This window comes from Macaca mulatta, chromosome 2 (genome assembly GCF_049350105.2).
Source record: "Macaca mulatta isolate MMU2019108-1 chromosome 2, T2T-MMU8v2.0, whole genome shotgun sequence".
NCBI classification, from domain to species: domain Eukaryota; kingdom Metazoa; phylum Chordata; class Mammalia; order Primates; family Cercopithecidae; genus Macaca; species Macaca mulatta.
In genome coordinates this window covers 141,080,219-141,105,412 of record NC_133407.1, presented here as the reverse complement: position 1 = coordinate 141,105,412, position 25,194 = coordinate 141,080,219, and the positions used below count along the sequence as shown (strand labels likewise).

The window sequence follows — 25,194 nt, the reverse complement described above, 5'->3', positions numbered from 1 at the left end:
GGATTTAGCATTTCATCATGTATTGTCTAATACAATTTGTATCATGACCATGATACAAGTCACTTCCTTACTGTATGAACTGCTTAAGAAAAGCAACAACACATTGTGCAATACCCACAACAGAGCCACAGTGAACATTTATAACAATCAGTATTCTGACTCATTACACTAGAGGAAATCCTGAACCCCACACCAGTCTTTCAGACAGGTAAACATGGAGCATTTAGAAATTTTTTAAATCCCAGTGATATGGTAAGGATTTGTGTCCCCACCTAAATCTCATCGTGAATTGTAATCCCCATTATCCACATGTGTCAAGGGAGAAACCAGGTGAAGGTAGCTGAATCACGAAGGTGGTTTTCCCACACTGTTCTCCGGATACTCAGAGAGTTTTCACGAGATCTAATGGTTTTATAAGGGGCTCTTCCCCCTCTTCTTGGGACTTCTCCTTCCTGCTGCCTTGTGAAGAAAGTTCCTTGCTTCCCCTTAGCCTTCCTGCATGATTGTAAGTTTCCTGAGGCCTCCCCAGCCATGCTGAACTGTGAGTTAATTACACTTCTTTCCTTTATAAATTACCCAGTCTCAGGAAGTTCTTTATAGCAGCATGAAAATTGACTAATACAGCCAGTTTTTAGTATTAAGCAATATTGTGTTCATATTTCATTGGGCAAACATATTATAGAAGATGGAAATATGGACAAAATTATTTTTTTTTTCAGTATTTCCAGTTCACTGAAAGATGAAATAGAATTGTTTAAGGGGTGAGGGGAGCAAAAGGAAAACCCTAAGGATTCCAGAAACATTTTTAAACTGAACAGTAAAATATTGTTTTACTGCTAAAACTAAGGGAATAAAAATTAATCATTAATTTATGCTCAAACTGACCTTCTGTTTAGAAGTTCTCAAATAGAATAGATTTCTCTTGCAATCTCCTACTTACTCTTTACCATCCTGTTCCAATGTCACCTTTTCTGTGACGTTTTCCATTTACTTCATGCTTCAAATAACACAGGTCTTATCACAATAAATAGTCATAATCTGTTCATATGATATAAAATATGTAAAAGTGCTTATAAGAAGATCTGGCATATAATGCATGGTAGTTTTTCCTTCTAAATCTGTAGATTAAGATGAATAATCTGTTCATCTGGTTTTCACTCTGCTTTGACTATTACTTCCTTTGAAACAAGGCTGTGCTTAACAGTATACTGCACAATACTTAGAATTTGGTAGAAACTCCAAAATATCTGTTTAGCAAGTGAAGGAACTGGTGAATAAACAATCATATATACGGCCGGGCACGGTGGCTCACGACCATAATCCCAGGACTTTGGGAGGCCAAGGCGGTCGGATCACGAGATCAGGAGATAAAGACCATCCTGGCTAACATGATGAAACCCTGTCTCTACTAAAAATACAAAAAATTAGCCGGGCGTGGTGGTGGGCGCCTATAGTCCCAGCTACTCGGGAGGCTGAGGCAGAAGAATGGCGTGAACCCGGGAGGCGGAGCTCACAGTGAGCGGAAGATCGCGCCACTGCACTCCAGCCTGGGCGACAGAGGGAGACTCCATCTCAAAAACAAAACAAAACAAAATCATATATACATGATTTCAGTTAAGCACATGCGAGTTTGGATTTGACTCAGTCTTAAGGTAGAAAATGATTTGTCTTAAATCATACCAATAAAAATCTCTCCATGTTTATATAACTTCTATCAGAAACTACAATTGTTTATAACAGATACAACACCAATTCCAGAGAAGAACTCCTAAATGAACATTGGAGTATTATACACTACATATATAATGTTGTGCATTAAACGTTGTAATAATTACATAGCTGTGTGCAGTTCTCTCCAATCAGATAATAAGCCCATCTGTAAAAACTCAATTGACTCTACCTGTAAACTCAGATCCAGCTAATTAAATGGTGCAGATGTATCAAATCTTACAAAGTTACCATTTTATTACATGAGAGGGCTGTCATAGGTTGATTAAAATCTGCAAATAAATATTTACAATACTTCATTTGGAGAAGATAATTGTTTTACTTGGATGAGGTGAAAAGGCTCAGAATGATTAAAATATTTGATATAACTATGACATACTCATAAATCCACCAGTAGCACCTAACCGCAACTGGAGGCCAGGAAAAAGTACACTGTAGAGGCTCACGTAATTGTGAGAGAGAAAACCTCCTGCTCCTGAATACACACCCTGCATCGGACTAGCCATATTTCTTCATTTATGACATCCTCTGGTATTTTATAAAAGGAACTTAGTCTCCTTGATCAAGTACTATATTGGGAATAAAAAATAATTTCTACAAAACTCCAGTATTGTAGTTCATTATATATAACCGATAAATTGACACTAATAATACCATTTTAGCTGCTTGATGTGACTTTGCACTTTAGTGCTGATTTGTGTTGCCATTATTTACCATTAATTTTCACTTATACATGGTAATAGGAAAAGCAATGGTGTGGGGAATATGAAATAGGAAATCATCTAAAATCATTTTTAATTGGTTCTGGAGAGCATATCCTCCTTATTTTTCCCTCAGCAAGTTTACACTATTAATTGTTCCGTTTTGATTACAATTAAAACTTATTCCAGTCACCCAAGAGCATTCTAGGTGCCAGAGGTAAGTAAAGAGAATTCTCATTTTGCTATAGCTTAATCCTAAAGATATTAAATGCTTCAGGAAATAAGAAGAAAAGAATATTTGCTGAGTGCTTCATATGCCAAGCACTGGTTAAGTGCTTTTAAATATGCTGTCATTTCATCCCTATTATCCTGCAAGGTAGGTGTTACTGTCTGCATGTTGTAGTTGCAAAAATTGAGGCTCAAAATGGAAAGGTTACTGAAGGTCACAGAAACTACCAAGACATTCCTCAAACTGTTAAGTGGACTGTGATACACATCTTAAATAGATAGAAATATTGTATCCCTTTTTTTTTTGTCAAGTATCCTATAGATAAGGCTAGAAGAAATTGTTAGAAATCAAAAGAAATGATTTTGGTGCAGTTGACTTTCCCTCACCCAAACTAAGTAAAATGTCACATAGGAGTACACGGATGTTCCCAATCCACTGATGCTGCTGCATAGGTTTATAAAACCAAACAATACGTGTAGAATTCATATATTTTATTACATAAAAGACAGTAACTGCAGTTATTTTAAAAACTTCTAAATGAAATATGATGTATTCTGCAGAGTATTATTTTGGAAATTCATTCAGTACCCCAGTATTTAAATTTATAGGCATTAAAGCATGATACCAAATACAGGATTAAGAAGATGATAGCAATTTATAGCAGTTAATCGAAGCTAAATTACGTGTTGCAGGATCATATAGTTGGAATTGGACACTATTTATTTTTGCATTGAGAAAGGACACAGACTGCTCACTGGAAAGGTCCTTAATAAATCTAAGTTTTATTCTCATTTATTCCCTTTAGCCCAAGTTACTCATCTTGTTGCTGAAAATATACTCTCAGCTGTCAAAATTTTAGTATCAATCAACAATCTCTCTGCAGCCTGGATTTTGCTTTGCAAAAGCTTGGCTGGAAAATAGATAAATCTGTGTTTCTGTGTATGTTTATGTTTACAATACCTACTAGAGCTGAAAACTAGACAGCGATAGTGAATTAAGGCTATGTATGCAGTAATTTTCAGTTAAGTGAACAAAACAGCATGGAATCAACATAACAAATATTAGTCCCTTAAGTTGGTATAATACAATCAACAGAATTTAGCTTTTAATTCCAACACTGTTACAAACTATATTGTCCTTAAGCAAGTAACCCACCTAAACTGAAGTTCATTTTGTTCAGGTCTGAAATAAGAAGGTAGACTATTAATTTCTATTCTGAAAAGTACAGTGATTCTGGATATGAAAACAGTATCTTAACATCATAGCTACTTATGTATGGTCTGTGGGTCACCAGCATCAGGATCACCTAGGTCTTGGTTAGAAATGCAAAATCTCAGGTACCATACAGGCTTCCTAGGGCAGAATCTGCATTTGTAACAAGATTCCTAAGTGATCTGTAACCACTTTAACTTTGAGAAGTACTGGTCTAGTTATCAAGTTGTAGTAATAAGCACCATACCATCTAATCTGCATAACTCTTATTGTGTTGACAGTCCTGGAATTTCTAGTAAAAATGTGCTAGTCTTTAACAGTATCTAAATGTCTCTTATAAAAATTTATTCTGCTTAGTTAAGAAGCTAGATATTGTGAAAAAGTCCAAAGCCAAAGACAGCATCTATTCCCTTATCCCTGACTTTTTAAGCTGTAAAGCACTTTGCCTGCAATAAGTTCCTGACCAGAGCTGAAAAAACAAAGTAACTGTGTCACAGGTGTTTGAACAAGAGCAACTCCGTCTTGAAAAGGGGCTGGGTAAAATAAGGCTGAGATCTACTCGGCTGCATTCCCAGGAGGTTAGGCTTTCTTAGTCACAGGATGAGATAGGAGGTTGGCACAAGATACAGGTCATAAATACTTTGCTGATAAAACAGATTGCAGTGAAGAAGCTGGCTGAAATCCACCAAAACCAAGATAGTGAAGACAGTGACCTTTGGTTGTCCTCACTGCTCATCATATGCTAATTATAATGCATTAACATGCTAAAAGACACTCCCACCAGCACCATGACAGTTTACAGATGCCATGGCAACATCAGGAAGTTACCCTATGTAGTCTAAAAAGGGGAGGGACCCTCAGTTCCAGGAATTGACCATCCCTTTACTGGAAAACTCATGAATAATCCACCCCTTGTTTAAAATATAATCAAGAAATAACCATAAAAATGGGCAACCAGCTACCCATGCCACTGCTCTGCCTATGGAGTAGCCATTCTTTTATTCCTTTACTTTCTTAATAAAATTGCTTTCACTTTACGGACTCTTCTTGAACTCTTTCTTACGTGAGATCCAAGAACTCTCTCTCACAGTCTGGATTGGGACCCCTTTCCAGTAACAACTGTTCTCCCCACCAATAGCTAGAAATGACATGAGCAACAAGAAATGGAAACACTGATACCTGTATTGGATTTTCTTTGGTACAGGATTAGCAGTTGGGAAACACCCAGCCAATCAAGGTAAAAAGCACCCGGGCAACAACTGAGGGGAGGTCTAGAAGGCAGGAAGGAAGTGGCTTCCAGATGTTAATTGTTATATACTAAACAGGGATAAACCCTGCCCCTGCTGCAATTTGAATTAGAACACAATTGAGCATTGGTGGCAATTTCCTGAATGTATTTTAAAAAACCTTTGGGTTGTCTGACAAGAATGCAACTCTTTCTTTTAGGAGCTCCTGGTTTTTCTTTGTACTAAAAACTGGAGCAGGAGATTTTTCTCATTGTGGAATTTCTGGTTAGGATACAGAGACCCAATCCAGTGGGTCATGTTAGTCCAGAGCTGGGATGGCCAGTATCAACTGAATATATACTAATGTAGAAAGAAGAAACTGCAAAGATAAAAGAAAATACCTTCAGGGGTTGGAGGAGGGTGCAGGAGGGGGTTGGGGAAGAAGAGAGAATGCTAATTGCCCACAGGGTCCCTGAAATAGGTCCCAGAAATACAGAAAGGTAACCTTTGCTCCTGACCTGAACAAAGCTGTAATTCATAGCTGTAAGTTATATGAGATTCCTTGTATCCTTCCAATAAACTAAATTCTTGTTTGGACTAAATTAAGAGAGTTTCTGTTTCTGACAACTGAGATTTCTTGGCCAAGACATTGATCAAACGTGTGCAATGACAGCATATTTATGTTCCATATTTTTATACAGACCAAAAGTTCCTTGAGATCAACACTGTAATTTTAGCTCATTGATTGACTCGCTAGGTGATCTTGAACAAAACCTAATTCTTTACATTTCTGTATTCCTGTCCTTAAACACGAACAAAATTCTATCACAATGCTTTGACATAGGTCAGAAGTTAGGAGAAATGCTGAAGCTACTTGAGAAATAGGCATACTGCGCATAATTCAAGGTTGTTACTAAGCAGATGCTAGCTTTGGGGCATTCACAGCAGTTCTGGCAACTTTAAATAGCTAATACAGCTTCTGAGGCTGCCCAGCTACTGACACAGCAGGGCTTATCCACTGGGAGGCTATGACTCACTTATTCTCCCAACTCCTGGATGTAATCTGACACAATGTATCCCCAAGACACTTCCTGCTGCTAATGCTTCTATTTCTGTCTTGGAGCCTTTTAATTTGTATTTTCCTCAACTGGTTTATGCCTGCTTGTCAAGTGGGATTCTCACCTCACTTGGAACTCCTGGCTCTTTGATAAGGAAGAGAGTAGGTGGCAGGGAGAGCTGACTTGCCACAGAAACCCGTGTAAGCAATCAACAGCTTCCTTACAGCCAAGTGTGATTTTTGTTTTCTGCAATACCAGCTGAAAGCACTACAGCACAACTGTCTCCTGCTAATATCAGATTCTCATACACAAAGTCCCTATTAGTACTTCACTACAACTAGTTGCTCTGACATCACTCTGGTGGCTGCATTTCTTGAAGCCTATTTATGTAACTCCTTGCACTTCAGGTTCAAAATATTCAGGTTTTTGGGTTTTTTTTGTTTTTGTGGGGTATTTTTTGAGATGGAGTCTCGCTCTTGCCACCCAGGCTGGAGTGCAGTGGCACCATCTCGGTTCGCTGCAACCTCTGCCTCCCGGGTTCAAGCGATTCTCCTGCCTCAGCCTCCTGAGTAGCTGGGATTACAGATGCCTGCCACCCACGCCCAGCTAATTTTTCTACTTTTAGTAGAGACGGGGTTTCACCATGTTGGCCAGGCTGGTATCAAACTCCTGACCTCAGGTGATCCACCTGCCTCAACCTCCCAAAGTTCTGGGATTACAGGCATGAGCCATCGTGCCCAGCCCAAAATATTCAGGTTTTAGTCAACTGTAGCAATATGAGAAGTGATTATGAATTCTGACCCTGGAGTCAAGATAGAATTGAAGGGGAATCCCAACTGTGCCACAGATTTACACTGAGATACTGGGAAGCTTATGTAACCACTCTGAAATTCAGGTTTTTTAATCAACAAGATGAAGAGATGTTATGAGATGTTGGAACCCGCCTTAGGTTACATTGTAAGAAAATGTGTTTATAACGATTAGGATTAATCCTTATATGCCTAGTATATCATATTGAAAGGTGACAACATGCTAGCAGCCCTCACTCTTGGTGCCTCCTCGGCCTCAGCATCCACTCTGGCCGCACTTGAGGAGACCTTTGGCTCGCCATTGCACTGTAGGAGCCCCTCTCTGGGCTGGCCAAGGCCAGAGCTGGCTCCCTCTGCTTGCAGGGAGGTGTGGAGGGAGAGGCGTAGGTAGGAACCAGGTCTGCACTCTGCACTCACAGGCCCAGTGAGGGGCTTAGCATCCGGGCCAGCAGCTGCGGAGGTTGCGTTGGGTCCCCCAGCATTGCCGGCCAGCATGCACCTAGCTTGAATTCTCGCAGGGCCTCAGCCACCTTCCCACAGGGCAGGGCTCAGGACCTGCAGCCTGCCATGTCCCAGCCCCTGCCTTGGCCGTGGGCTCCTGCACGGCCTGAGCCTCCCCAAGGAGTGCTGCACCACCCGGTTCCATCAACTGCCCAGGGGCTGAGGAGTACAGGTGCACAGCACGGGAATGGCAGGCAACTCCACCAGCAGCCCTGCTGCAGGATCCACCAGGTGAAACCAGCTGGGCTCCTGGGTCTAGTGGGGACTTGGAGAACCTTTATGTCTAGCTAAGGGATTGTAAATACACCAATCAGCACCCTGTGTCTAGCTCAAGGTTTGTAAATAGACCAATTGGTACTCTATATCCAGCTAACCTAGTGGGGACTTGGAGAACTTTACTGTCTAGCACTCTGTCTAGCTACAGGATTGTAAACGCACCAATCAGCACTCTGTATATAGCTCAAGGTTTGTAAATGCACCAATCAGTGCTCAGTGTCTAGCTAATCTAGTGAGGACTTGGAGAACCTTTATGTCGAGCTAGAGGATTGTAAATGCACCAATCAGCACTCTGTGTCTAGTTCAGCACCTGTGTCTAGCATACCTTTAATGCACCAATCAGCACCCTGTCAAAACAGTCCAATCAGCGCTCTGTAAAATGGACCTATCAGCTCTCTGTAAAATACACCAATCAGCAGGATGTGGGTGGGGCCAGATAAGGGAATAAAAGCAGGCTGCCCAAGCCAGTCAGTGGCAACCGCAGTACCTTTCCACACTGTGCAAGCTTTGTTCTTTCACTCTTTACAATAAGCTGCTCACTCTTTGGGTCCACACCATCTTTAAGAGCTGTAACACTCACCAAGGAGATCAAGAGTCTCATTCCTGAAGTCAGTGAGACCACAAACCCACCAGAAGGAAGAAACTGCCGACACATTTGAGCATCTAAAGGAACAAACTCCGGGCTACCATCTTTATGAACTGTAACACTCACCGCGAGGGTCCGCAGCTTCATTCTTGTAGTCAGCAAGACGAAGAAGCCACTAATTCCAGACACAATATATGCTCTGAATATATAAGCTGTCATTATTATCATGAAGTGAGGACTCCTTTATGTTTTGTTTTGTTTTTGTTTTTTTGAGATGGAGTCTCGCGCTGTCGCCCAGGCTGGAGTGCAGTGGCACGATTTCAGCTCACTGCAAGCTCTGACTCCCGGATTCACACCATTCTACTGCCTCAGTGTCGCAAGTAGCTGGGACTACAGGCACCCACCACCACACCTGGCTAATTTTGTTTTTGTATTTTTAGTAGAGATGGGGTTTCACCGTGTCAACCAGGATGGTCTGGATCTCTTGACCTCATGATCTGTCCACCTCAGCCTCCCAAAGTGCTGGAATTACAGGCATGAGCCACCACACCCAGCTTGTTTGTTTTTATTATTTTAATTGATAAATCATAATTGTATACACTTATAAGTAAAATGTGATATTTTGATATATGTAAAAATCGGAAATGATTAAACTGAGCTAATTAACATATCACCTCACCTCTATTTTGTGGTTAGACATTGAAAATTGACTCTTATGTTGAAATATACATTAATATTGATTATAGTCGCCTCGCTACGCAATAGATCTCAAAACCTATTCCTCTTGTGTATACGTGAAACTTTGTACCTTTTGATGAACAACTCCGCATTCCCTCCCCCCTTCAACCCTCAACCTCAGTAACCATCATTTTACTACTTCTATGAGTTCAGTTTTTTAGAGTTCATAAACAGTAGTCCCCTCTTACCTATGGTTTGCTTTCTGGAGTTTGTTACTGCAGTCAGCCACATTCCAAAAAATATTAAGTGGAAAATTCCAGAAATAATTCGTAAGTTTTAAATTCTACACCATTCCGTGTAGCATGAAGAAATCACACTCTTTCCTACTCCAGGGGGAATGTATCTACTTCAGATAAAGGGGAATAAGTGAGATAATACATATTTGCTTTCTGTTTTCAAAGCATGAGAATTCCATTCTCTGTTTCTTTCGAATACAATTAAATATCCACTTCTTTGGTGCGATTAAGGTCACCCTTGTCCCATCTTTGAGGGAGAAAAAAAACTGGAAAAGTATGTTCTCTCCTGCATGCTGAACATCAAGACTTTGGTTTTGTGTGAATCTGTACCACTTTTAACCAAGCATTTCTGCGCCTAAGTTTCCTGCACTACAAAATGAGATTTGGTCTGGATGTTATCTGGGGTACATTTTACTTATGGTGTTCTATGAGTTTACTCTTTCTAGTTTGACTATTAGATGATCTCACATTGATGGCAGAAGTTGTATGATATAGTTCTCCAATTATACAATAAACAGAACTTGAGCTTCAGCAGTCAATGTGGTTGAAGCAAACTCAATCTAGGATCGTTTACTAACACAGAATCACTAAAACAAGGGACATTGTACAGAACAAGTACATTGTACAGAAATTAAAGTATATATGTTGGGCCATTTTCATTGCAGACTATATCGTGTGTTGGGAGGCTGCATTAATCAGAATTATTTAGGCTTTGCTAGAGTAATCCAGGAATATAGTAAATGGCTTCAAACATTAAAGTTTTCTCTCTCGTACTCATGCATAATCTGGTACCGTTTGCCTGCTTTGCTCCCCATTTTCCTTTGTTACATTTGCCTTGCTTAAATTTTCGTTGGTTAGTGAGACATTTAGATAGTTCCTGATTAAATTCAATTTATAAGCATCAATTAAATATTGATTGAGAGCTATTCATTTCTCGCTATTTCATGAACAAAAACTTAATGAAGAGACATTACAAGGTATTTAGGCCCTCAGTGAATAACAGCTTTAGAAGTGCCTGGAAAAAAGAAAAAAGAACCACTCCTAGAATTCTACTCTATTCTTTATTTAAGTATACTTATTATGTGTTTATCTTACACTAGTACAGAGCACTTTACAGCAATTGCTTGGCCCTTTTGTTCAGAATTATTAGCGTCAAGACAAATCTGTCCTTGTGTACCTTTTGATGCTCCTTTTATTTCACTGCCATCAACCACTTGGTGGAAGTTTTTATTTTCCTGTTATTTTTCTCCCTGCGGAGTAAAGATGAGGTTAAGAAGATTATTCAGCAGCTGTGTCCAATCACCTGCTCTCCTAATCCTTGGTTTTTACACTCTTAAAGAACACTGCTGGGGATACCTTAGGTTCTGTCATTACCAACATGGTTAATCCTGTACTTCCCTAAGACTTGGCATCTACCTACTTTGAAGACAGCTGTGACTATGGCTCTCCTTTTAAAATTTCATTCTCCTAGCAAGGATCTAGTTGGATTACATCTTACCTCTAATCTTTTATTTCAAAGGTGGATGAAAAGGTAAAACAACCACAATGACTTCTCTAAGACACATTCAGTCCTTGACCTTTGAGACAAGTGCCTGTCTCACTTCAAAATACATTTTAATGGCAAGGGTGGATTGCTCTAAGTCTATGCCTTGTCCCTCACAGGCTCAGAGACATGTTAACATCATCCTGTTGTATGATATTTCATCCTGTTCATGTAAAGTTGACTGTTGTTTCTCTTCAATTTCAGGGCACCAATCCTCAGGTTTAAGCTTCTCCAATTTCTCTAGCTTGTTTCAGGTTGTTTCAACATTCTCAATGTGATATATAGGTCCATCAGTACTCCAAGATCTTAGTCCACTTTGCATTGGTATGTCTCCACTGGGTAAGATTATCCGAGTCCATGTGTTTGCAAAATCATAGCTATGCTACTATTCTGCAGATAGTCCATCATTCTCTACAAGCTTGGATTTTTAATAAATTTTCTCTACAAGTTCAAACAAATGTATCATTTTTACATTTTCCTTAAAATTGTCATGGATAAAACATGAACTGACAGCAATTCATTGGCAACCTGGGTAATATCTGTTAGTATATCTTTGACTGTGATGCTCAAATCATGCAGTCTGATTCTGTGACCACTTTTAAAGAGGATACACCAAAGGGAATTACACTGTGTTCTTCTGGGTGATTTATGAAGTTTACAGTCCTTCATATCACGTGCAATTAGAAGGGTTATTTTGTACTAAATGTTCCAAAGACTGTTTTGCAATTTTGACAAGCTACTATGTGTCTTAGTTTAAACATGAAAAGGTTAAAAATGCACCCTAATTTCTTTTTCTATATGTAAAAGGCAGTAGTGCAGGTTGACTTCAGAAGGCCATTTGAAGAAAAAAAATATGTCAACAAGCACTTTGTTAATACTAACTCTTGAGACTCTTAAAATGACAAACATAATTGCATTCATTTCTAGGTATAGTAAGATATGATGGTTCTTTACATACAGGTACATATAAAATATTGCAAACCAAACCAGTTGGGGTAAAACATTTACTGCAATAATGTAAATTTTAAAAGATTTCAGCTGGAAATAATTAAAGAATCAAATATTACAGTACTGGATACAAAGTTGTATCTTTCCTAAAAGCTTGTCATATTTAAACTCGCTTAGCTTGGAGAAGAGAATGCATTTATCTAAGGCATATAGTTTCAACTTCTTATTTTATAGATGGGGACGCTTGAGCCCAAGAAAGTTTAATGATTTGTCTAACAAGACACAACTGATTAATATCAAAATGGAAAGACGACAAGAGACCTGGTATTCTTGTTTTTCTTCCTATTAGTTCATATTGAGATATGAGTCATAGGGTTAGAAGAGCATTGTGGATAATGTAATTTGAATTTTTTTTTATAGGCTAGGAAGCTGATGTTAGAAACTTCCAGTTTTGAAAACATAATGAACCCAGCTAATATAGACCAATGACCGACCACCTAAAGGCACAGAAAAATAATGAATATAATATAAGTAAAACAATTTTTAAAAATCTATCAAATTTAAGGAAAGGAAATGGAATGCTGAAGGTCTTATTAAGAAACAGAGGAACTGAAGACTCTGCAATAAGTTTTAGTGAATGTGGTGGTGGTTCAGGGACAGGGTGGTTCTCACTACAGAACTGAGGGCTGGTGAGCCAGGGTATTGATGGCTCACTAAATAGCCATCAATTCTATACCTTCTATAAAGGTATAGAAGGGACAGGAGACATAATCTTCCAAGCACAGGGAGATTAATCTAAAGTCCCTATATAAAACACAGATTCCCTAAATCCATGGAAAGAAGCTAGAAAAATGATGCAAATGGCCTCAACAAGAAATAAGGAATTCTGTTGTCTTTGGACTCGATGTGACCCCTGTAAGAAATAAAAACCTCATGCCTGGGCCAAGTGTAAGTATATGATCTAATTTACTGTACTTATAAAATGCACAAAGTTAACAAAAACTGATATGTTACCTTTTATATCCTAAAGACTCAAAAAAAAGCACAAGCAGAACCACTCTTGGGGAATGCTGTCACAACAGAGTTCACAGCATTCCCAAAGGAAGGAAATATTTAAATAAGGTGGGCTCAAAATATAAAATTACAAACTATATGTGGAAGAAAAAAACCTAACATGAAAAACTTCAGTTGGCACAGTAAAAAGAAACATACAGTGTAAGTACTAAAAATAATAAAAGATTAATGAACATGAGGAGAAACTAAGAGTATGTAAAATAATTACAAATAAAAAGGAACTGAATTCATGATAAAGCAAGAAATCATGACTTAAAAAAAAAAAGATAAACCAAAAACAGCTTCTAAAAATTAAAACCAGAAATTGAAATTTAAAAAAAAAAATGAACATTTGTAATAGCCATGCAGTGCTTTTCATAAATATTACAGTTCTCCTTTGTTTCCAGGTGCATATTAAGATTGTATTTCCTGGCCGGGCATGGTGGTTCACGCTTGTAATCCCAGCACTTTGAGAAGAAATTACGAGTATGTAAAATAATTACAAATAAAAAGGAATTGAATCCATGATAAAACAAGAAAACATGACTTAAAAAAAAAAAAAAGATAAACCAAAAAGAGTTTCTAAAAATTAAAACCAGAAATTGAAATATATATATATATAAAAGAACATTTGGAGTAGCCATGCAGTACTTTTCATAAATATTATAGTTCTCCTTTGTTTCCAGGTGCATATTAAGATTGTTATTTCCTGGCCGGGCATGGTGGCTCACGCTTGTAATCCCAGCACTTTGGGAGGCCCAGGTGGGCAGCTCACCTGAGGTCAGGAGTTCGAGACCAGCCTGGCCAACACAGTGAAACCCTGTCTCCACCAGAAATACAAAAATTAGCTGGATGTGATGGTGGGCACCTGTAATCCCAGTTACTTGGAAGGCTGAGGCAGGAGAATCACTTGAACCTAGGAGGCAGAGGTTGCAGTGAGCCGAGATTGTGCCACTGCACTCTAGCCCGGGCGAAAGAGCGAGACTCTCTCAAAAAAAAAAAAAGAAAAGAAAAGGTTGTATTTCCTTACAGTCTTTGGAGTCATCTATTGGCTTCTTTTGCTGGTGGAATATGAGGAAAAATGATATGTGTCAATTCTGGGAGGAAGCTTTCTGAGCCAGTTTATGATTCCACAGGTTCTCTTTATTTTGCCTTCGCATTCCCAGATGGTGCCTCCATCAACACAGAGGTCCCCTGTTAACTTTCATTGAGAAAGTTGCATGAAAGAGAAATAAACTTTTCTTGTTTTAATCCATGACACTTGGGGCTGTTTGCTAACGCAGCGTGAACAAGGCATCCTAATGATATAAAAGTTAAGTAGCAGAATAGATGATGAACAACATATTTAAAAACTGAAGGAATCTAGAGGGATTTTCTTATAATGCAAAATGAAGACAAAGAAAAAAGTGAAAGGGTAGCTAGGAGTTATGAATAGGAGAAAGAAACAGACCGAAATATGTTTAAGAATGCAGAAAAGAGACAACAAAAATAATCTTAGAAATACCAATATTCACATAAATAATAAATGAGAATTTTCCACAACTGGAAAAAAGAAGTGTGTCCTGAGGTTGAAAAACAGAATAGCATAAGAGAAGAACTAAACATAAATGCATACTTGGACATATCATTGTGGAACTGCAGAACTCCAAATGTAAGAAATATCTTAAAAGTAAACAGAGAAAAAAGATCACATACATAAGAATATCAATTTGACTAACAGCAGATTTCATTATCTGTAGTAATAAAGGATAGAAAACAATGGAACAATATATTTATGGTATTGAGAGGGAAAATACCATCAACTAAGAATTACAATCCTAGCTTAACATTATTCAAAAATAACAGCAAAAGAATAATACTTAATAATACACAAAAATTAAAGAACTTACCATTAACAGAAGCTACTAAAAATTTAATGGGTACCTTGACAAAAGAAACTTAACACTCAAAGGAAGTGAGATGCTGGAAGCAGTGATGAGAAATAAACGGGTCAATATATAAGAAAACCTATGTAAGTTAAGCGTTGACTGTATTAAATATAATAATAATTACTAAGAGGAAGAAAAAGTTGAACTAAAATAATATGCATAGAAGAACAACTTGGAACTTTGAGTGATACAATCTGAGTTAAAGAATTTTAGATCTTATTTGGGAATATTATTAAATTTGACTTTGCTAAGGTTAAAATTTGGTGGAGCACACTAAAAATGGAAACAGTGAAAAATCCGAAATAATAATAAGAAATAACGGAATTAAGAAAATCAGTTAATTTAGTAGAAGGTGGAGAAACATTTAGAAACAACCTGATACAAAAATAAGGTGATGGAAAGAATGTTAACAATATTTCAGGAATCAAAATAAGTGCAAAAAAATTCAGCTCCCTTAGTAAAAAAAAAGGGGGAGAATTCACACTGAAAAAAAATCCAACTACACGCTGCTGAAAGGAGAAACACCTAAAATTACACATAAAGGCTGGAAACAAATTAGAAGGGAAATCTCAGGCATATTTAATTTAAATGAAGTAATATTTTGTCAACAAGCATTACCAGGAATAAAAACAGGATCATGCCATAATGGCCCAAGGATTAATTCGTCAAATTAATAGAAACTCGGTGCCCATTCATGATAAGTAGCCTATGAGAGGGTCACACAATAAATTAGTTGTGGTGCAGAACTATAACCTCTGCTTCCCGATCATAATATTCTCTTCCTTTCCTTTACAGTACTTAGCACAATATGTATTTTTTCTACTTGTATGTTATTGGTCCCCCTATTAGATAGCAAACTCAAAATTCCAGGGGATTTACATATATTATTTGGCACCATATCACCTGGTCCTAATACATGTTCTGGCACCTACTTAGCCTCCCAAAAAATAGTTTTTGGGAGAACAAATGACACTCATGCTCCTGATATTCTAGCTATTCAACATAGCATAATCCTTTCCATTAACCATAAGGAAAAGCATTAGCATCACTTGGATCAAATGGAGCAATTCATATACATACTCTTTTCATAATTAAGATTAAAAATTTCTGCTTAACATTACAGCTTATAAAATACTTCACAGAATAACACAATTATCCTTTATATTTCCAATTATAATTTTCATTTCAATTTCTAAAAACAAAGGTTTTTTAAAAAGAATCTCTAAAATGTGACTGAAAGGATAAAAAAATCATAAATAATAATAATGATGGACAATCGAATCACATTTTCAGGCAGTGCTTATTTTCTTATTGGCAGCAGCTTAAATTGTATTCAGAAGCATATGCATGAAACATTCTAATATAAGGCCACAGGGATGTGTTCTCTTAGTTCTAACATCTCACTTACAGTATGTTAATACTCTTCTCTCAGCACAGGTAATGTTACCTCTGCTAGGGAAGTCTCTGTCAACTACCAAGAGAACATAGAAAGAATAAAACTCATGTTTCTCTGTCACCTATTTCCCTGTTACATCAAAAGTCCCTCGGGGGCTGATTAAATTAATTAAGTGCTAACAGAAATTCTAGCCATTATTTTCTTTCTGGCTAAGATGCCAGAAAGAGAAAAGCCAACCCTGGAACAGTTGAGCTGCCAAAAATCTAATGTGATAGCCTAATATTTACAACCAAATAATACTAATTACAAAAGTATCAATTATGGAGGGTCTATTTCCTAACTGGCACCACAACAGGTTCATGACATTTATTTTTCCTAAGCTAACAAAAGGGCTAATCAGTACCCTTATTTCACATTTTGAGAAATAAGAGAGAGGTATTCAGTGAAATATTTAGAATACAAACTCATTCCTGTCTGACCCCATTATTCAGAATCTCAGCATGAAACTATGAATCCTGACATTTAAAAATTTGACTTGGGCCAGGCACCGCGGCTCATGCTTGTAATCCCAACACTTTGGGATGCTGAGGTGGGCAGATCATGAGTTCAGGAGTTTGAGAGCAGCCTGGTCAACACAGTGAAACCCCATCTCTACTAAAAATACAAAAATTAGCTGGGCGTGGTGGCAGGCACCTGTAATCCCAGCTATTCAGGAGGCTGGGGCAGGAGAATCACTTGAACCCAGGAGGCAGAGGTTGCTGTAAGCCGAGATCACGCCCCTGCACTCCAGCCTAGGCAAAAGAGCTAGACTCCATCTAAAAAAAAAAAAAATTTGACCTGGCCTTTGCCCTTGGCAGTCAGGTCGGACAGGACTCTCAGGCGGGCAGTGTGCATGGATTTGAATGACAATCTGCTTATTTTGTTATATCGTTGATACAGTTTGGATGTCTGTCAATCCCAAATGTCATCTTGAAATCTGACACCTAGATTGGAGGTGGGGCCTAGTGGGAGGTGTTTGGGCCATGGAGGAAGACTGTTCATGAATGACTCAGTGCCTTTCCATGGGTAATGAGTAAATTCCTGCTGTATTAGTTCATGCAAGAGCTATTTGTTTAAAAGAGATTGGCCTCTCTCTTCTCTCTGTTGCTCCCTCTCTGACCTTGTGGCATGCCTGCTGCCCCTTTTCCCTCTGTCGTAATTGGAAGTTTCCTTTTACCAGCAGTTGCTGGTGCCATGCTTCTTGTACAGCCGGAAGAACCATGAACCAAATAAACCTCTTCCCTTATAAACAGCCCAGCCTCAAGTATTCCTTTATAGCAATGCAAAAAAGACTGAGAATGTCACCATAGGTACGTTACCAGTGGAGGGTCTTGACTATGAATTGTCTAGGTTCTTGGCATTTTGAACAAAGGATTGGACAAAACACACAAACAAAGCCACAAAAGAATGAAGCAATGAAAGCACAGATTTATTGAAATTAAAGTGTACTCCACATATTGAGAGCAATCTTGAGCAAGTAGCTGAAGAGCACTGGTTACAGAATTTTCTGGGGTTTACCCTCTAGAGGTTTCCCATTGTTACACATGTTTCCCATGGTTACACACTATGTAAATGAAGGAGTGACCCATGACCAGTCTGACTGGTTGCAGAGAGTGACCAATCAGAGACTGAAGCGAAGTTACAAAGTTACACCTTATGCAAATGTCTGATTGGTTGCAGGAGGGGGCCAATTAGAGGCTGAAGTGAAGTTACAAAGTTATTACACGTGAAGACTTGGCCCTTGACCAGTGTGACTGGTTGCAGGAGGAGGGGATCAATCAGAAGTACTTTCCATTTTTCATGGGCAATGCAGTGCAAAGGGAATAGTCTCTAATCCTTTTGTTAACTGGTTGTGGGAGGTGAGGTTTCCTTTGGATTCAGTTCTAGGAAGTCAGTGCAAATTGCCCTTAGGTTTACCCTGCCTCCAGATCCTATTCTTCTGCCTCAGCTGAAGATGAAATTTTGTTTTCCTAAAACATATTTCCTTATCTATTACTTTATTGAGATGCATAAAATTCACCATTCACTGCACAATTCAGTGGTTTTTAGTGTATTCACAAGGTTCTGCAGCCATCACTACTCCCTAATTCCAAAACATTTTCATCACCTCCCAAAATAAATCCTGTGACCATTAGTAGTCAGTCACTCCCCCACTTGCATCTCTCCTTAGTTTCTGGAAACTATTAATCTACTTTCTGTCTCCATAGTTTTGCCTATTCTAGGTATTTCCTATACATGTATATTAGTCCATTCTCATGCTGCTAAAATAGACATACCTGAGACTGATTTATAAAGGAAAGAGGTTTAATTGACTCACACTTCAGCATGACTGGGGAGGCCTCGGGAAACTTAAAATCATGGTGGAAGGGGAAGCCAACACATCCTTCTTCACATGGCAGCAGGAAGAAAAATGAGAGTGAAGTAGGGGGAAAGACCCTTCTAAAACTATCAGATCTCATATGAACTCAGTCACTATTACAAGAACAGCATGAGGGTCTCTGCCCCCTTGATCCATTTACCTCCCACCGGGTCCCTCCCATGACAGGTGGGGATTATGAGAACTACATGATGAGATTTGGGTGGGGACACAGCCAAATCATATCAACATGGAATCACATAATATATGACCTTTGGTGTCATGCTTCTTTTATTTATAATATTTTCAAGGTTTATCCCAGTTGTTGCATATATCAGTACTTCATTTTGCTAGTGTATTTTAATTGATAATGTACCTTAACAAAAGATGAAAATTATTTGTACCAATTCAGAAAAAGAAGAATGTAACTATCTTCTTCTATTTTCCCTATGTGTGCAGGTTAGACTATATTTTCTGGCATTAATAAAGTAACCTAACATGACCCAAGCCTATGAAGAATATCACAGTCTCCTTTTTACAGATGGGTAAAAAAAGAGGGTCAGAGAGGTTAAGTTATCTGTTCAAATATTAGATGCAGGGATTCAAGCACAGAGCTTTGAAAACAAAGCCAAAATTATTTCTACTTAGTTGATGGATATATAATAAGAAGAACTAGATGGCCCATTCAGCCATTGACACTTCCTTGTTCAGACATTTAGAAGCAAAGCTAAGCCTCCACATTGCATCAATCCCTGTATCTTTGGGTAGCTAAGGATATTGAATTCAAACGCCTACTGGGGCTAGATAGATAACAAATGGCATGGTGTGACAAACCGGAGAGGGCATTGGAAGGCTGCTACTGTTCAGCTAAGCCCTCTTTGTCCTCTGGAAATGCACTGTCCAGGATAGAAAGTTATTATGATTTCTTTTAAGAGAATTTAAAACATCATTTTATGTAAAATCTCTGAATTTTTAAGTGCTGGCAACAAGTTAAACTTCATTTTTATTTTTGAAATTACTATGTTAAAAAGAGCTAATATGTAAACCAAATTAACTGTTTTGGGGATATTCTGTCCCACAGACTACAATTTTTACAATCTGTAGTAGAGGAAGAAAGGCCAGGGCAGCACCAGAGGGTGCCTGGGCCCTCTCTGAGTAGAGCCCAAGGGGCATCATCAGAATGGGAAGGAACCTACCTCCTGCCTTTCAGTCCAAACTCTGGAAAGGTTCACCAACTTATATTTTAAGAGAGGATTTAGAATAGGGAAGATGTCATTAAATCTTTCCTTCTTTCCATGGGTAGTTATGGAAGACATCCTCTGTGCATGCACTGCTAGGTTCTTGGAATACCATGAAGAAGAAGAAGATGCAATCCCTGGCTTCAGAAGTCCAAAGTGGGAAGGTAAGATAATTAAGCTAGCAATTACAGGACAATGTGATTATCATATTGTTTACAATGATGTTGGCACAAGAGGGAAACCTCACCCTAACAGGCATTTGAGTTCAATATCTTCAGCTACACAAAGATATATGAATGAATAGGATAAAAAGAAACCAGAGAAGTCTCCATAAAGAAAATAAATTTTCAAGTGCAATAAAAAGAGTTGATCAAAGATGGAAAAAAAAACCCAGAATATTCCAAGGAGAAAGAACAGAATAAGTAAAAGCAAGGGAAAATACAGCACAACTAAACAAGCTTGAGGACACTCAGAATGTCTTGGAATAATGTTGCTGCCTTGAGAAACCTGGTTTCTGCTGGAGGACAGGGACCTCGTGGAACAGCTTGCACTGACCTGAGAGCTGCACTCAGACCTAGGAACATACCCAGTCAATACTGCAGAGTCTGTTCCAGATAAGAAGACTCAAGCAGCTGATCCCACAGACTCATAGGAAATAATAAACAGTTATTATTTTTAGCCACTGAGTTTTGGGATGGTTTGTTACAGAACAATAGCAAATTGTTTAAAAAATACCTTACTCAACCTTAGCTTATGAAAAAGATCTGAGGAATCAAGTGAAATAAACTTCTGACACACTCTCTTTATATATATATGTGTGTGTGTGTGTATAATACATATATATATTTATGACATGTATTTTTATATATATAAAAATATATAAATATATGTCATATATGTCATAAATATGTATTTTATATATGTCTGTGTATATATATTTTTTATTTATTTATGACAAGGTCTTGCTCTGTCACCCAGGCTACAGTGCAGTGGTGCAATAAGAACTCATTGCAGTCTTGACCTCCCAGGCCCAAGCGATCCCCTCGCTTCAGCCTCCCCAGCAGTAGGACTACAGGCATGCACTACCATATCCAGATACATTTTTCTATTTTTCATAGAGACAGGGTCTCACTGTTGTCCAGGCTTACTATTTTTTTTTTAATTGAGGGTGTTAAAAATCTGAGAATCAGAATTATACACTAATATTTTACCCAATGTTATCAAACCCTGTACTGAATATTTAATTTTTATCTTGCTTGGGAGAAAAGTTGGCCACCAAAAGAAAATTATTGTATCAGTAAAATAAACAGCATTTTATGTATACCAATGGAATGACACCTTCTTCCACCCCATGTTATGATTTTTTTTCCCATAAACACCTTGTTAACAATAATTAACTTTAATGTCACTAGACTCTCTGTTAAGGGATACTGTTATGAGTGAATTAGATGCCCCTAAAAGATCTGTTGAAACCCTAATCTCCAAAATCTGTGAATGTGACTTTTTAAAAAGGGTCTTTACAGATAAAAATCAAGTTAAGATGTGATCATATTGGATTAGCATGGTCCCTAATTCAATGACTGGTATCTTCCTAAGAAGAAGAATATTTGGACACACATAGGGGAGACAACCACATGAATTGAAGATAGAGGCAGAGATTTGAGTGATGCATCTAAAAGCCAAGGAACACCAAAAATTGCCAGCAACCACCAGAAGCTAGAGGAAGGAAAGAAAATTCCTCCTTAAGAGCCTTCAAGAGAGCATGTTCCTGCCGACAGTTTCATTTCAAACTTATAGATTCCACAACTGTGAGAGAATACATTTCCATTGTTTTAAGCCACCAATTACTTTATTAGATCAGCGTCAGGAAAGTAAAACATATCCATTTTACTGTTTTAGATCTATAGAAAAAAATTGCATACATTGTAGACAATGAGTTACATTTCTCATGTTTTATCCCTTCGAAAGCTTCAAGACCTGAGTATTTATAGGACTGCATTAACTTAATACTTGTGTTGGTTTGACTGCTAAAACATCTTCTCCTATAAAACCATTTGACAAAAATGCAACAACCTTTACTTTACTCCCAATACACTTTCTATGATTACAAATTCAAACATTCTTGAATTACCAAATTAATCTAAAGTACAGAAAACCTACCTCAAGTATCTTCTCCAGAGAGAAATGGAAATAGTCTCTATTTCTTAGTTTCAGGCTTTAATTTATGTAACTTCACTACTTTCATTAATTTCAACATTCATAAAAACATCAAAAACAATCTCATGCTATCACTCTGTAAGGGAAGGTTTTCAATGTTTCCATAGAAACTAAGGATGCTAATCAAGGTGCACATAAGGAAAATCTTCCCTTGTGGGAAGCTTACCTTTTAGGGAAACTCTTGGAGACACATGCTGTGGAGTTACTCTATGTCAGTGATTTCTAGAATAAAAAGAGAAAAATACACAAATAAATATGTTTTTTTCCAAGTATAGATCGGCTTATGGGTAGGAGATGCTTACCTGTAATCTTCCCTTTCTAAAACTAAATTATATTGGATTAGGAGGAAGTAAAAATTAAATACATTTGGTATGGATTTCCAGCTTAATAGAATTGTGTAGATTAGGATCCAGGATCCATTCTCCGCCTTGCCTCCTATGAGCTGAGTGACTTTTGAAAAACCATCACCACTCTATCTTTCCCTTGCTAGTATGATGGCCCTAGAAGCCTGCAATATTTTATGGCATTCAGACTCCATAAAAGAGACAATTTCTTAAGAGGGTACATTAAAAGGATTTTAAAATAATAAAAATTGAGCAATAAATGGAGATGTCTTATAATTTTTGTTAGGTATATGAATACATAAAATGAGGGTACCTAACAAAAACAAACACTCTTCACGTAAATTGTACACTCTCTTAAAGCTACCAACTTAAACTTTAATTGTGAAATAATTTTTGTCTCAGAATTTTTCCTGAAGAACTATTATTTTCCCTAAAAAATTATATATATATACACACACACTTACTTTTACCTAGAATAAAAGTATATATTTATATTTTCATGTTTATTCATATGTGTATCCTCTAACCAAGTTTCTGCTGTAGATCACTTCTTTGTAAAATAACTGTCTTGTAGTTTTAATAACTGAAAATCCAATTTTATGTAGATATATATAATATAGATTAGCTAATCAGAAATATCTTTAATCGTACAATTCTACTCTGGCTTATTCTTAAATATACCATAATTGATTGGGATAAAAATATTATATTTTCTTGATTAGCCATAAATACATCATCTTTTATTAAGTGTATGCCTTCTCTGGCTGAATTGCAAAATAATTCACCTTTATATTAAATACCTGACTATCTTTACTCTCAGGATAATATCAATAACAACCAGAAGGTAGGGACTAAACAGATATTCTTCATATTGCTAATATATTCAGAAATATAAAATTATCCCTGAACTTTCTCATATACCCCTAAAACAAGTAAAATTCCATAAATGATGACGTGTGTAAGAAAATGTTTCCTATGGATTATGAAAAATTATATATTCACATTAATTCTGAATCACAAATACATCACCATCTGTTTGGTTTTAATATGGTCAGTTACCAGCTGTATATATATGAGCTGGCTACAAAAGTTTAGTATGTATCTAAACACATATCTTTCTTACATTAAGGACAGCAACTGATGTAAAACTAAAGCTCTATTTACAGCTATTGGCATCATTTGCAACTCCAGCCCACCTATCAATAACAATTAAAATTGTAATAATCCTACAGACATTTGTCAATTTTTTCATTTTTTCCAATATTACTAAAAATGTGTCATATATATTTTTTCCTCTTCACAGAAAGAAGGTGGAGATTACGTTTACCCTGTCCAGTGGAATAATACTTGAAACGAAAATTTAAGTTATAACTTTATTCATTAAAATAATTATGTTCCTCTTATTTGAGAGCATAAGCTCTGGGATAAATTTCTTGGGATGGGATATTGGTTCAATTTTTTTACTAATCATGTGATCTTGAGCAATTCTTTAATTGATATAATCCTCAGTTCTACTTTTAAAGTGGGGACAATAACAGTATTCATCCTCAAAGAATTATTTCAATCCTCAAATTAATAATTAAGTTACATAGTGCAGACGAGCTATTCAGTTTAGCCACTAGATACAGTATCCACTAGTAGTAGTAACATTGGCGAGAGATTCTCATACATTATGGATAGTCTCATGAATGGCGACTGTACACACAGAAAGCACTATCATCACCAGAAGAAACCATATGCTCCCAAATACTTGCCCATTATAGAAAACATTATTAAATTCACTCCTTTGATTTTTTAAATTGCATCCAGAGGGAATCCTGGCCAAAAGAACTTATCTGTTGGGTGAGTTAACATATCATGAATGCATTTATCAGGTCAGTTAGCTACGACGGAGCAAAGAGCAATGTCAAAGAGAATAGAAAGCAGGATGGAAAGGTAAGAAGAGTGAGGAGGAATATATGGGACTGACCCCAAGAAGGCCTCTGAAACGATATCTCCTTCGTAAAGAATGCATCCCACCTGGTGCTCCTGAAAAGAACAGCCCTATGGTCTATGTGATTCAACCTAATAGGCTACAGCTATTGATCCATCAATTAACACTTGACCCATATTAAGTCAACAAGATGCTCTCTCAGAGATTTTGAATTGCAACACTTGAGAGTTTGAGGCATGTAAAGTTGGAATTATTGTTAAAGAAGCCAGTCTTGAGAGAACCAGAAAAAATAAGACTTTAGAGAAAACCAGAGTTAAGATTACATACATCCTTACGCCTGATCCACATGAGAAATGAAGAATTGAAAATAGGGTAAAAGTTGAGGGGCAGCCACATTTCCTGACGTCCTAAGTCAAGTCCCCATGAGGTTAGGTTTTACCTATAATTTTTTTTTGTGCTTAGATGGCTATCATTTCTCCTGGCATATGGTTTCAACAATCCTTATTATGTGAGCTAGTTTAAGTTTCTGTATATTACAACTAAATGGTTACTAGTTGAGAAATCATAAGCCCACTGAAGCTAAGTTTTCTGTAATACAAAGTCCTTGCTTTGTGCCTATAGAAATAAGGGAGACAAATAAGTGAGCAATTAATAGAAATAAGTCACAAACCACCCTGCTATGCTAACAACTTACAAATTTGTAAGGAAATTTCCATATATAAAAATTCCTGGCTCATGAATATGAATCATAATCAACTGTTCCTTTACTATCATAGACCAATAGCTTTTACATTGACATTAATTTTTTTATTCAAAAAGTATTTACTAGGAGAAAAGAAACAGACCAAGGTTCCTGACCTCCCGGGATTTGCTGTCAAAATAAAATTACTACTCTACTT

The 25,194-nt window shown here is 37.3% G+C and overlaps 1 protein-coding gene across 2 annotated transcripts in view; it reads right to left on the bottom strand.

The window, feature by feature from the left end:
- The window catches only part of CNTN4 (contactin 4), a 975,901-nt gene that overhangs the window by 708,109 nt on the left and 242,598 nt on the right, over positions 1–25,194 (bottom strand). Inside the window, exons 2-3 of one of the 2 annotated variants that reach the window (XM_028844377.2) lie at positions 22,185–22,240; positions 10,478–10,550 (exon numbers count right to left, since the gene is read on the bottom strand). The gene's annotated coding sequence lies outside the window, so the exon portion shown is untranslated. The remainder of the gene's footprint in view (positions 1–10,477; positions 10,551–22,184; positions 22,241–25,194) is intronic. The other variant, XM_028844378.2, reaches the window with a different exon arrangement.